The sequence below is a fragment of the Chiloscyllium punctatum genome, chromosome 26 (assembly GCF_047496795.1).
Source record: "Chiloscyllium punctatum isolate Juve2018m chromosome 26, sChiPun1.3, whole genome shotgun sequence".
Taxonomy (NCBI): domain Eukaryota; kingdom Metazoa; phylum Chordata; class Chondrichthyes; order Orectolobiformes; family Hemiscylliidae; genus Chiloscyllium; species Chiloscyllium punctatum.
In genome coordinates this window covers 8194483-8207346 of record NC_092764.1, presented here as the reverse complement: position 1 = coordinate 8207346, position 12864 = coordinate 8194483, and positions in this window count along the sequence as shown.

The window sequence follows — 12864 nt, the reverse complement described above, 5'->3', positions numbered from 1 at the left end:
GCATTGTAAACTCACAAGCAGTGCGCACAGTCTGTCAGTCAGTTTGATGGCGCACAATGTCACTGTGACTGCCTGAGGATAGATATTAGAGGAGTCACAACAGAAGGTACTTAGCCTTTGCTTTCAGGACTTTGTATCTTCTGGAACTGGAGTCTAAAACCTAGGGTGATATACCTCTTTCCCACTGAAGAACTTACAAAAAAATAGGGGTGCAAAGAAAAGTCAGGCTCGTGTTTATGTCGTGCCTTTTACAACCTCAGGACATCCCAGAGTGGAATGTCGAGTTTACACGTTCTCCCCGTATCTGCATGCACTCCCTCTGGGCGCTCTGGTTTACTCCCACAGTCCAAAAACTGTGAGGTGGATTGGTCATGCTAAATTGTCCTGTAGTGTCCAGTCATGTGCAGGCTAGGTGGATTAGCCATAGGAAATGCAGGGTTACAGGGATAGGTTGGGGGGGGCGGGGTCTGTGTCTCAGTGGGTAGCTCTTCGGAGGGTCAGAGCAGACTTGATGGGCTGAATAACCTCTTTCTGCACTGTGAGGATTCTATGATTCAAAGTGCTTTGCGCCTAATGAAGAAAGGCACAAATACCTAACCCCTCCACTATCACTGAAACAGAAGGATGGTTATTTGATTCACTGCTGTGAGATATGTCTGCATGCAAATTAGCTGCATTATTTCCTATTTTATAGCAGCGACTGGATGCAAGGGTTTTGCCGTGTCATATTATCACAAAAGTTGCGATGTAAATGACATGGCTGCTATCTGTTTCTGCAAGTGACGGTGAGAGACCGACAAACAAACGTGTCCCCATCCTCATCAACGCATCTGCCGCTTACGCATGGGGCCATGACAATGTCAGTGGAAAGGCATTGCACTGTCCTTGTGGAGATGAAACCCCAGCCTGATGATTTTGGCGCATGGAACTATCACCGTGCTAAATGGGTCAGATTTCAAACAGATCCAGCAACTCAAAAGGCGCTGTGGCCCATCAATAGCAGCACAAATGTATTCAACCACACTCTGTCACGTCCTCGCCCAGCACATCCCCCAGTCTCTCATCAGCAGCAAGCTAGAAGACCAACTCTGGTTCAATGGAGAGAGCAGGAGGACATGCCAGGAAAAGCACTAGGCATACCTAAAATTAAGGTTTCAACCGCAACAATTGGATCAGGGAATCAAATGTAACATTTCCAAATAAGTGAAAGAAATGTCGATGTTGGAAACCTGAAACAAAAACAGAGATTGCTGGAAATTCTCAGCAGGTCTAGCAGCATCAGTGAAGAACTCTTTGGACCTGAAACGTTAATTCTGATTTCTCTCCACAGATGCTGCCATAGAGTCATAGAGATATACAGTGCAGAAACAGACCCTTCAGTCCAACTCATCCCATGCTGACCAGATATCCCAACCCAATCTAGTTTCACCTGCCAGCACCTGGCCCATATCCCTCCAAACCCTTCCTATTCATATACCCATCCAGATGAGTTTTAAATGTTGCAATTGTACCAGCCTCCACCACTTCCTCTGGCAGCTCATTCCATACACATACCACCCTCTGTGTGAAAAAGTTATATCTTTCCCCTCTCGCCCTAAATCTATGCCGTCCAGTAGTTTTTCTGCTTTTGTGTGTAATATTTCCAAGTTTGCCAATGAAACAATACCAGGTGGGATTGGGCCAGATATCGAAATACCGTGACGGTACAAACAGGTCAAAGATTGGCAGCTCCAGAATTTCATTTCTTGGCTGGGAACCCTGCTAGCTGAGCTTCCGACTCCCTTTTTGACAGCATTGCCTGGATGGCTGCTGCTCCAACAACACTCAAGAAACTTGACACCATCCAGGACAAAGTAGCCCACTTGGTTACCACCACATTCACTCCCTCCACCCACTGACATTTAGTCGCAACAGTGCGTACCAAGATGCACTGCAGAAATTCACCAAAGATCCTCAGATAGCACCTTCCAAACCCATGACCACTTTCATCTAGAAGGACAGGGGCAGCAAATACATAGAAACACCACCCCCTGCAGGTTCCCCATCCAAGACACTCACCATCCCTACTTGGAATTATATCGCCATTCCCTCAGTATCGCCTGGGTCACAATCCTGGGATTCCCTCCATAAGGGCTTTGTGGGTCAATCCACAGCGAATGGATGCAGTGGTTCAAGACAGCAGCTCAACCTCACCTTCACAAGGGGGTAATCTGCGACAGGCAATAAATGCTGGCCCAGACACTAGAATGCATGCCCCATGAGAAAATAAAAAAAACTATCCACAGGTCTTCTGGTTGGAAAATGCACTTTAGCAGGAGAATGATACAAAATTTGGGGTCTCCCTCCCTAGTCCATTGCACATTTCAGGTACTGAAATCTTTCCAATTGTCATGTACAGTGAATATCCTTATTTCCAATCTCTTGTGGAAAACCTGGACAATATGTGAGCACACACCGTGTTAAGATGTGGTCGTTTGTTGCACAACATGAGAAAGAGCTCATGTTGTGACTGTGGCTGTCTCAGGTCAGACCATCACCCACATGTGGATCTCTTTAGGAGAAGGAGCCATGCCTGGAGACACTACAGCCTTTCACATTGCATCAATGGGGGGGGGGAAATTGATCATCTCAATTTAGAACTGTAACTTCCTTCCCAACTGTAGAAAGAATGAAGAGCAGTCATTATAACCTATTCAATATCAAGCTGGATTTGAAATCCTTGACGTTGATTCTGGATGAATAAAGACTCAAACAGAAAGAATTAAAAATTGTAAAATATGACCAACTCTCACCTTGAAAACCTCCAGTACATCCTCCGAGAGACTTTCATAATCCATATGCATAGCACTGCAATAGGGTCATTGATAGAGGAGCTGCAAAAAGGTGTAAATCAAGTGGCACTGACATTAAAAATTGTGAATTGACTTTTGGTGACATATCATTTTAATTTATTATGTGTGTATGAAGCCTATAGATCACAGACATACAAGAAGTTCCCGAGATGTTATTAAAATGCCTCTTAACAAACCATTTTGATAAGAGCTGTACAAATAGAAAATAAAGTCCAAGAACTGAACTGGTTTCTACAAGTATTTTTACATGGAAAGGAATAGAAACTTGCATTTTAAAATGTACTTTATCACATATAACAGATGACTTTGTATAAGTGCTACAAGGAAAAAATTGTATTTAAAGGGGCTCCTATATAATCGTCGGAGATCCCAAAGCACCTCACCACCAATGAAGTGTAGTTGCATTCTCAGTGCAGTTAGCTCAGCAGCCTCTTTACGCAGGAAGAGTTCCCACAAAAATCGAAGTGACAACTATTGTATAAGGACATTTCAAATGTGGAGCAGCACTGCGAAAGCTTCTGACTTTGAACACATGTTGGACTATAACCTGGTGTTATTTGACTTCTGACTTTGTCCACTCCACATCCTGACTCTCTGAGAGAGGTACAGATAACCTATGGATAAGAACACTCAGCATAGCTACACAAAGTGCCACGGTGGCTCAGTAGTTAGCACTGGTATCCCAGGTTTGATCGCCACCTTGGACAACTCTCTGTGTGAAGTCTGCACATTCTCCCCCAGTCTCTCATCAAGTGATGGTGAGAGACCAACAAACGAATGTGTCCCCATCCTCACCAACTCATTTGCCACTTATACATGGGACCATGACAATGTCAGTGCAAAGGCATGTACATCCTGTCCGTCAGGATTCCCTCCACCACTTTGCCCACCACCGACATCAGGCTCACAGGTCTATAGGTCCCTGGCTTGTCCTTACCACCTTTCTTAAACAGTGGCACCACGTTAGCCAACCTTCAGTCTTCCGGCACGTCACCTGTGACTATCGATGATACAAATTTAAGCACAGGGCCAGCAATCACTTCCCTGTTGGGCCACAGAGCCTGTTTCCACAGTGTAGGGAATATCTGATTCTATGAAGTCATTAATTATGTAACTACAGGACAGAGCATGTTATAAAATTACTTTGTATGGTATTATTTAGGATACATCTATAACACAATGTGTTACTTGAAGAATATGTTTGACAAGCATCCTTGACTTTTCCTTCTCCTTGACCTGTCTTGAACACAAACCTCTTCATGTGGCATAAAAACACACAAAAAAAGGGTAATGAGTAGCTAACCTGTTTTAGTGATTCTGATTTAGGGATAAATATTCATGAGAACACTGGACAGATGACCTCTGCTCTTTTTAAAAAGTGATTCATAGGGTCTCTTCTATTCACTGGAAAGTGTGAGGAATTGTCCTTGGTTTCGGGTCAGTGTAGGTTAGTCAGCTCAGGGGTGACTCCACAATGCAGTTTAGCTGTAATGATAACATTGAGCATGTAATAGGCTTTGAAAATGATCAGCAAAGCACATGGGACTTTTTGCCTTGTAATAGATTTAATGAAAATCAGAAATTTAATGGCTTTCTTCTTTTCTCTCTTTCATCCTCCACCTACTATTAGAACATAGAACAGTACAGCATAGAAACAGGCCCTTCGGGTTACTATGTTTGTGCCAACCAGGGGCTGTTCTAAACTAACTGCATAGAACATAGAACATAGAACATAGAACAATACAGCACAGAACAGGCCCTTCAGCCCACGATGTTGTGCCGAACTTCTATCCTAGATTAAGCACCCATCCATGTACCTATCCAAATGCCGCTTAAAGGTCGCCAATGATTCTGACTCTACCACTCCCTCGGGCAGCGCATTCCATGCCCCCACCACTCTCTGGGTAAAGAACCCACCCCTGACATCTCCCCTATACCTTCCACCCTTCACCTTAAATTTATGTCCCCTTGTAACACTCTGTTGTACCCGGGGAAAAAGTTTCTGACTGTCTACTCTATCTATTCCGCTGATCATCTTATAAACCTCTATCAAGTCACCCCCCATCCTTCGCCGTTCCAACGAGAAAAGGCCGAGAACTCTCAACCTATCCTCGTACGACCTACTCTCCATTCTAGGCAACATCCTGGTAAATCTTCTCTGCACCCTCTCCAAAGCTTCCACATCTTTCCTAAAGTGAGGCGACCAGAACTGCACACAGTACTCCAAATGTGGCCTAACCAAAGTCCTGTACAGCTGCAACATCACCTCATGACTCTTGAATTCAATCCCTCTGCTAATGAACGATAATACTCCATAGGCCTTCTTACAAACTCTATCCACCTGAGTGGCAACCTTCAAAGATCTATGTACATAGACCCCAAGATCCCTCTGTTCCTCCACCTGACCAAGAACCCTACCATTAACCCTGTATTCCGCATTCTTATTTGTTCATCTGCCTGAACATGTTCTAAATCCCTCTATTCCCTGCCTGTTCATGTGTCTGTCTAAATGCCTCTTAAACTTTGCTATTATATTTGCATCTCCCACCTCCCCTAACAATGCGCTCCAAGCTCCTGTCACCTTCTGTGTAAAAAACGTGCCTCATACATCTCATTAAGTTCTCCCCCCTCATCCTAAACCTATGCCCCCTAGTGTGTTTGACATTTCCACCTGGGAAAAAAGCTCTGACGATCCATCCTCTCCATGCCTCTCATAATGTTATGGACTTCTCTCATGTTGCCCCCTCAGCCTCCAATGCTTCAGTGAAATCAATCGAAATCTGTCCAACCTCTCCTTATAATTAATACACTCCAATCCAGACAACATCCTGATGAACCCCTTTTGCACCTTCTCCAAAGCCTCCCCTCCCTTCTTATAGTGTGGTAACCAGAATTGTGCACAGCTCTCCAGATATAGCCTGACCAAAGTCTTACACAGTTGTAACATGACTCAGCAATTTTCAGAAAGGCAAGAGTGCCATATGTCTTCTTTAGCACCTTATCCAGTATTCTGCCTCACTGTTTCAGTACTCACATAGCTGGTCTTCCACCATCCATCTCAGCTCATCCAGATCTCTACTGCAGTATCCTAACCCACTTCAAGTCTCTTCTCTTATTACTGCTGTATTACTGGTTGGTAGCTTAGTTGGATGGTTGGTTTGCACTACAGAGTAATGCTGGTGGCATGGGTTCAATTCCTCACACCAGCTGAGGTTACCATGAAGGACTGTCTTTCTCCATCTCTCCCCTCTCCTGAGATGTGGCAAGTCCTTAGTTAAACTGCCACTCGTCATCTTCCTCTTAATGAGAGAACAGACATATCTTCTGGTAAGACAAGAAGAGTTTTGTCTTTACCGAGGCAGCTCTTCTATCATGTGATGGTTGCATTCTTGTGCAACCCTGTGCTATAGAAAAATTGCACTTTAGAAACAGCGCTTAAAGTGTTGCCGATGTCATCGCATTACAGCCAACACACGTTTTAAAAGTTTGCGCTTTAGAAACAGTGTCCCCAATTCATCAATTCCACTACAACGAATTTGCATTACCTAAATGCGTGTTATAACAGAACAGCCTGCATTTGGTCATATCTCAATTTTAGTTTTCTCATCCCCATGACCAAATCGCTCTGAGGCCTCACAATCTGTTTTTCTGTAAACTTCTCCAGCCCCAAAGGTCTCTCCATTTCTCTATTTTTTTGACATTTACAATTTACCTCAGTAGTTCTGGCAGCACCTGGAGAGAGAAAGACAGAGAAAGAGAGAGGGGGAGAAAGAGAGAGAGAGAGAGAGAGAGAGAGAGAGAGAGATGGAGTTAATATTCAGAGTCCAGTATTACTTTTGAAGAGCCAGAGTTCTCTGTGCTTGTTTCAGATTTCCAGCCTCTGCCGTATTTTGCCTTTTAATGATTTTAATTGCTACTCAAGGGCCTCAATTCTGTTGCCTTGTTCCTGAGATCTGGAATTTCCTCCAGCTACATCGCCACCTTTTTCTCTTCTCTTTTTAAAATGTTTCATATCACCTCCATCTTGAGCAAAGGTTTTATACAGTTCAGTGTGAGACCTTGCCTGATAATGCTGTATGGAATTTTTCACTCTGTTACAGGTGCTGTATCAATGGACGTTGTTGCTTTAATAAAGGAATTAGACCATAAAACTATAAGAAAGAACAGAGTAGGCCATTCAGCCCTTTGATTCTGCTTGGCCATTCAATAGAATCAAGGCTGATCCAGCATTCCTCACATCCACTTTCCCAGCCTTTCCACATAACAATGGATACTGCGATTGATATCTATTAATCACAGCCATAAACATACACGAGGACTCTGCCCCCACAGCTCTCTGTGGCAAGGAGTTCCAAAGACTCACAACCATCTGGGAGAAGAAAGTTCTCCTCATCTCAGTCTTCAATCGGTGTCTCTTTGTTCTGTCCTTGACTTAATATGGTCTCTAACATCATGTCTTCTCTTATCCTGCAAATAAAAGAGTTCCCAGCTGTTTGAATGAGTTCCACACTCTGTGATTGAGTGCCCCTCTCCATTCTCACCCAACACAAGGTCAATTGGTGTACATCAGCGGTTAACTCAAGAGAAATCAAATATCTTGAGACATTGATCCTAATGTCCATTTGTCCTCTGCACCTCAAATTCATACGAAATAATGCACCAGTTTATAACCACTGGGCAGGACTGACTGACTCAAGATCTTTTTGTCCAGAAAATATCAGACACAGTTGAGGTCTGATTCAAGACTTTAAAATTCTGAAGGCTTGCAGAAGGTGGCATTAGGCAACATCTTTTTCCTCTAGAGAGGAGAGTGAAACATGGGACTACAAGTCTCAAATATTCATTAATAATTTCTACACAAGATCCATATCTTTGTGATTTCAATGTTGTGTTTCTGATCACACAGAGTGGTTAGGGTGAATATATAACTTTAAGGAGAACTGGAGTTGCTGGAAATCAGAAACAAACCAAATATTGTTGGAAAAACTCAGTAGGTCTGGCAGTATCTGTGGAGAGAAAGAAGTGTTAATGTTTTGGGTTCAGTGACACTCCTTCAGAAGGAAGAACCTTTCTTTAACTCTACTTTCTCGCCACAGATGCTGCCAGACCAACTCAGTTTTTCTAACAATTTCAGGCTTTGTATCTTTAAGGAGAAGTTAGTTTCAAAACTAACAATTTTGAACAGCTCTGTCAAATCTCCTGTTAACCTTATTTATCCGAAGAGGGCAGCCATCGGTTCTCTCGTCTTTCAGCAAAAAGTTTCTCATTCCTGATGCCATCCCAATAATTCTCTCCCGCACTCTCTCCAAGGTCTTAATATCCTTCTGAAAATGCCCAGTATTTGAACCCAACTGAAGAATAATGAGTGATTTGAAAAAGTTCAACATTAGCTCCATGTTTTTTGGTTCCCTATCCCTGTACACCAAAGACCCCAATAGTTTTGTTAACAAACTTCTCAACTCATTGCATCACCTTCAAGGATTTGTGTCCACCCAGAGGGAAAAGCCAGTGATAAACCACAAATACGTGGAAATGAATGTAGCAGCCCAGTTGGGGTGGTGTTGTGGCGAGTGGTTACCACTGCTGTCTCACAACACCAGAGTGAAAGTGAGAACTGAAGATGCTGGAGATCAGAGTCGAGAGTGTGATGCTGGAAAAGCACAGCAGGTCAGGCAGCATCTGAGGAGCAGGAGAGTCGGCATTTCAGGCAAAAGCCCTTCATCAGGAATTCCTACTCCTCAGATGTTGCTTGACCTGCTGTGCTTTTCCAGCACCACACTCTTGACTCAAACCACCAGGGATCAGGGTTTGATTCCATCTTTGGGTGACTGTCTGTGTGGAGTTTGTACGTTCTGTATGGGTTTGCTCCAGTTTCCTCACACAGTCCAAAGACATGCCGGTTAGAATGGATTGGCAATGGAAATGCAGGATTACAGAGATGGTGGTGGGTCTGGGTTTGGATGGTTGGTATGGACTTGATGGGCTGAATGAGGTAAAAACAACGAGGTAAAAACAATGACTGCAGATACTGGAAACCAGATTCTGGATTAGTGGTGCTGGAAGAGCACAGCAGTTCAGGCAGCATCCAAGTAGCTTCGAAATCGACGTTTCGGGCAAAAGCCCTTCATCAGTAATAAAGGCAGTGAGCCTGAAGCATGGAGAGATAAGCTAGAGGAGGGTGGGGGTGGGGAGAGAGTAGCATAGAGTACAATGGGTGAGTGGCGGGGGGAGGGGATGAAGGTGATAGGTCAGGGAGGAGAGGGTGGAGTGGATAGGTGGAAAAGAAGATAGGCAGGTAGGACAAGTCCAGGCAAATCATGGGGACTTACTGAGCTGGAAGTTTGGAACTAGGGTGAGGTGGGGGAAGGAGAAATGAGGAAACTGTTGAATTCCACATTGATGCCCTGGGGTTGAAGTGTTCCGAGGTGGAAGATGGGGCGTTCTTCCTCCAGGCGTCTGGTGGTGAGGGAGCGGCGGTGAAGGAAGGTCCAGGACCTTGCTTTAGGGAACATCTCCGGGACACCCGCACCAATCAACCACACCGCCCCGTGGCCCAACATTTCAACTCCCCCTCCCACTCTGCCGAGGACATGGAGGTCCTGGGCCTCCTTCACCGCCGCTCCCTCACCACCAGACGCCTGGAGGAAGAACGCCTCATCTTCCGCCTCGGAACACTTCAACCCCAGGGCATCAATGTGGACTTCAACAGTTTCCTCATTTCCCCTTCCCCCACCTCACCCTAGTTCTAAACTTCCAGCTCAGTAACTGTCCCCATGACTTGTCCGGACTTGTCCTACCTGCCTATCTTCTTTTCCACCTATCCACTCCACCCTCTCCTCCCTGACCTATCACCTTCATCCCCTCCCCCACTCACCCATTGTACTCTATGCTACTTTCTCCCTCCCCCCACCGTCCTCGAGCTTATCTCTCCACGCTTGATGGGCTGAATGGTCTGCTTCCACAGTGTAGGGATTCTATCGGTTGTACTGGAGCTCGACTTTTAAGTACACAAGATGAGTTGGACTAGAACTGTTACTTTTCTTCTGGGTATACATCTCTATGTTGCTATGTTCCTGTTTCAAAAATTAAACTATTTGGATCAAACTCCATCTTCTGGATCTTCTGTCTAAAATGTATCACGAAGTGACAGCATTCAAAGAGAGTGACAAACAGGACAATTTTATTTAATGCCCCTGTGACCATTCTCCTGTGTGTCTATAGATTAATCTTTGATTGCAGGAACTGTCAACACAAATCCCTTGAAGGGTCAGAACTGGGATGTTTATTCTTTTTTTTAAATCTCAGGATCAGGGACTGGAATGGAAAGAATAAAGAGTCATGGGGAGGTAGACATTCTCCAGTCACTGTTTGCAGACTGACACCACTTCATCACCAATCCTTGATTGTGCTGTGTGAAAATGTACAATACATCAATAATGTACGAGCCAAGACAACAGCCTTTTCCCACACACCTATATAAACTCAGAAAATATGTACAAAGTAGAAATTTTGCACACACAACCTTTTGACAAATTGCAACAAATAATTATTCCTATCGGCACTGACACTTGAAAGCTCTCATTTCCAGTGCTGCATGCTTGCTCTTGTTTAATATCTTCACAATCTGCAACTTTTCTGTTACAAGGGCCTAAAGGCCTAATCTCAGGCTCCCCTAGGCAGGGTTGTCAGTATCCAGGATGAGTCTGGCACTGTCAATTAATCTTCAGAAAACAGCAGCGAGCAAAAACCCAGGAGGGAAATTATCAGGGGTCTTGAAGAAAATTGTGTATTTTTGTTTTCCTTGCCTTTCTGTTCACTAGTTATAAAAACACTGGAGATGGGGTTTGAAAAGACAACTTCACAGAGAGTCAAGACCCATCCAAATGGATAATAAAGGACCTGGTTGTTTCCAGATTAGCCAATGAACAGCATTGGGAATTGATATCTTGGGTGACTTGGTGGATTCCAGGATTGGGGAGCAGAGAACTAAGGGTCATCTGAGGAAACCTGCAAAAATATATGCACTAGAGCTTGGCCATCATTATCCAATCCCAAGGGGCTGTTGGGAAATAGAGGAGCTTAGAGAGGTTGCCTGTTTTGTTCCTTTCTGTCTGAATCTTGCTGTTTCACCTCAAACCATCAGTGCAGTGGGACATCCAAAGACAGGAGATTACTGCTTGGGGGAAAGACACACACACCCTTAACATCCTATAATTTTTTTAAGTCATCAGAGCTATGATGTTATTCACCACAGGGTCTTCATCTTTCCCCAGTGGAATGCTGGATTCATCATCACCGCCTGCTCATCCTGGCAGTGGTTAGAACGTGAAACCCACAGGGTGAAGAGAATGTGGAATCACAACCACAGGGAGTTGTGACATACATTCTGCAAAGCACAAAAGGAGGAATTGGATCCTGTGTGAGAGGAAAGTAGAAATGTTGGGAAGGCTAGATGCAAGACAGTTCATGCGGATGTTAAACACTTGCATTGAATGAATGGGCTGAATGGCCTGTTTCTGCACTGTACATACTAAGCAGATGTCTGGTATATTCCCAGCTGGCTCCCAGATCCTGGTGGTTTAACCCACGAGTGCCAGTTGCCTATATTTGATGAATATTCCTTTGAATATTCCTAGATGTGACCTACTCCTGGTGCCTAAAATATGAAGAGAATCCGATAGGATAGTTTCCTTCTACAACAGGAATTCAGAACAACAGGGATCTGTCTGAGTGGATATTTTATTTTACAGTTCAAATGTGTAAGTAGACATGTTTACATAGAACATAGAACATTACAGCAGAGTACAGGCCCTTCGGTCCTCGATGTTGTGCCGCCCAGTGAAACTAATCTGAAGCCCACCTAACCGACACTACTCTATTCTTATCAATGTGCCTATCCAATGGCCATTTAAATGCCTCTAAAGTTGGTGAGTCTACTACAGTTGCAGGCAATGTGTTCTATATCCTTACTATTCTCTGAGTAAAGAAACTACCTCTGACAGCTGTCCTACAACTATCACCCCTCAATTTAAAACTATGTCCTTTCATGCTAGCCATCATCATCTGAGGAAAAAGGCTCTCACTGTCCACCCTATCTAACTCTCTGATTATCTTACATGTCTCAATTAAATCACCTCTAAATCTTCTTCTCTCTAATGAAAACAGCCTCAAGTCCCTCAGTCTTTCCTCGTAAGACCTTCCCTCCATACCAGGCAACATCCTAGTAGATCTCCCCTGAACCCTTTCCAAAGCTTCCACATCCTTCCTGTAATGCGGTGACCAGAACAATACGCAATACGCTATGTGAGGCCACACCAGAGCTTTGTACAGCTGCACCATGATCTCATGGTTCCGAAACTCAATCCCTCTACCAATAAAAGCTAACACACCGTATGCCTTCTTAACAACCTTATTAACCTGAGTGGCAACTTCTAAGGATCTATGTACCTGGACATCGAGATCTGTCTGCTCATCTACACTACCAAGAATCTTACCATTAGCCCAGTACTCTGCATTCCTGTTACTCCTTCCAAAGTGAATCACCTCACACTTTTCTGCATTAAACTCTATTTGCCACCTCTCAGCCCAGCTCTGCAGCTTATCTATGTCCCTGTGTAACAGCTACATCCTTCAGCACTATCCACAACTCCACCGACCTTAGTGTCCACCGTAAATTTGTGAAACCATCCTTCTATGCCCTCATCCAGATCTTTTATAAAAATGACAAATAGCAGTGGACCGAAAACAGATCCTTGTGGTACCCCACTAGTAACTGTACTCCAGGATGAACATTTCCCATCAACCATCACCCTCTTTCAGCTAGCCAATGTCTGATCCAAACCACTAAATCACCCTCAATCCTATGTCTCTGTATTTTGTGCAATAGCCTACTGTGGGGAACCTAATCAAATGCCTTACTGAAATCCAAATACACCACATCAATTGCTATACCCTCATCCACCTGTTTGGTCACCTTCTCAAAGAACACAATAAGATTTGTGAGGCATGACCT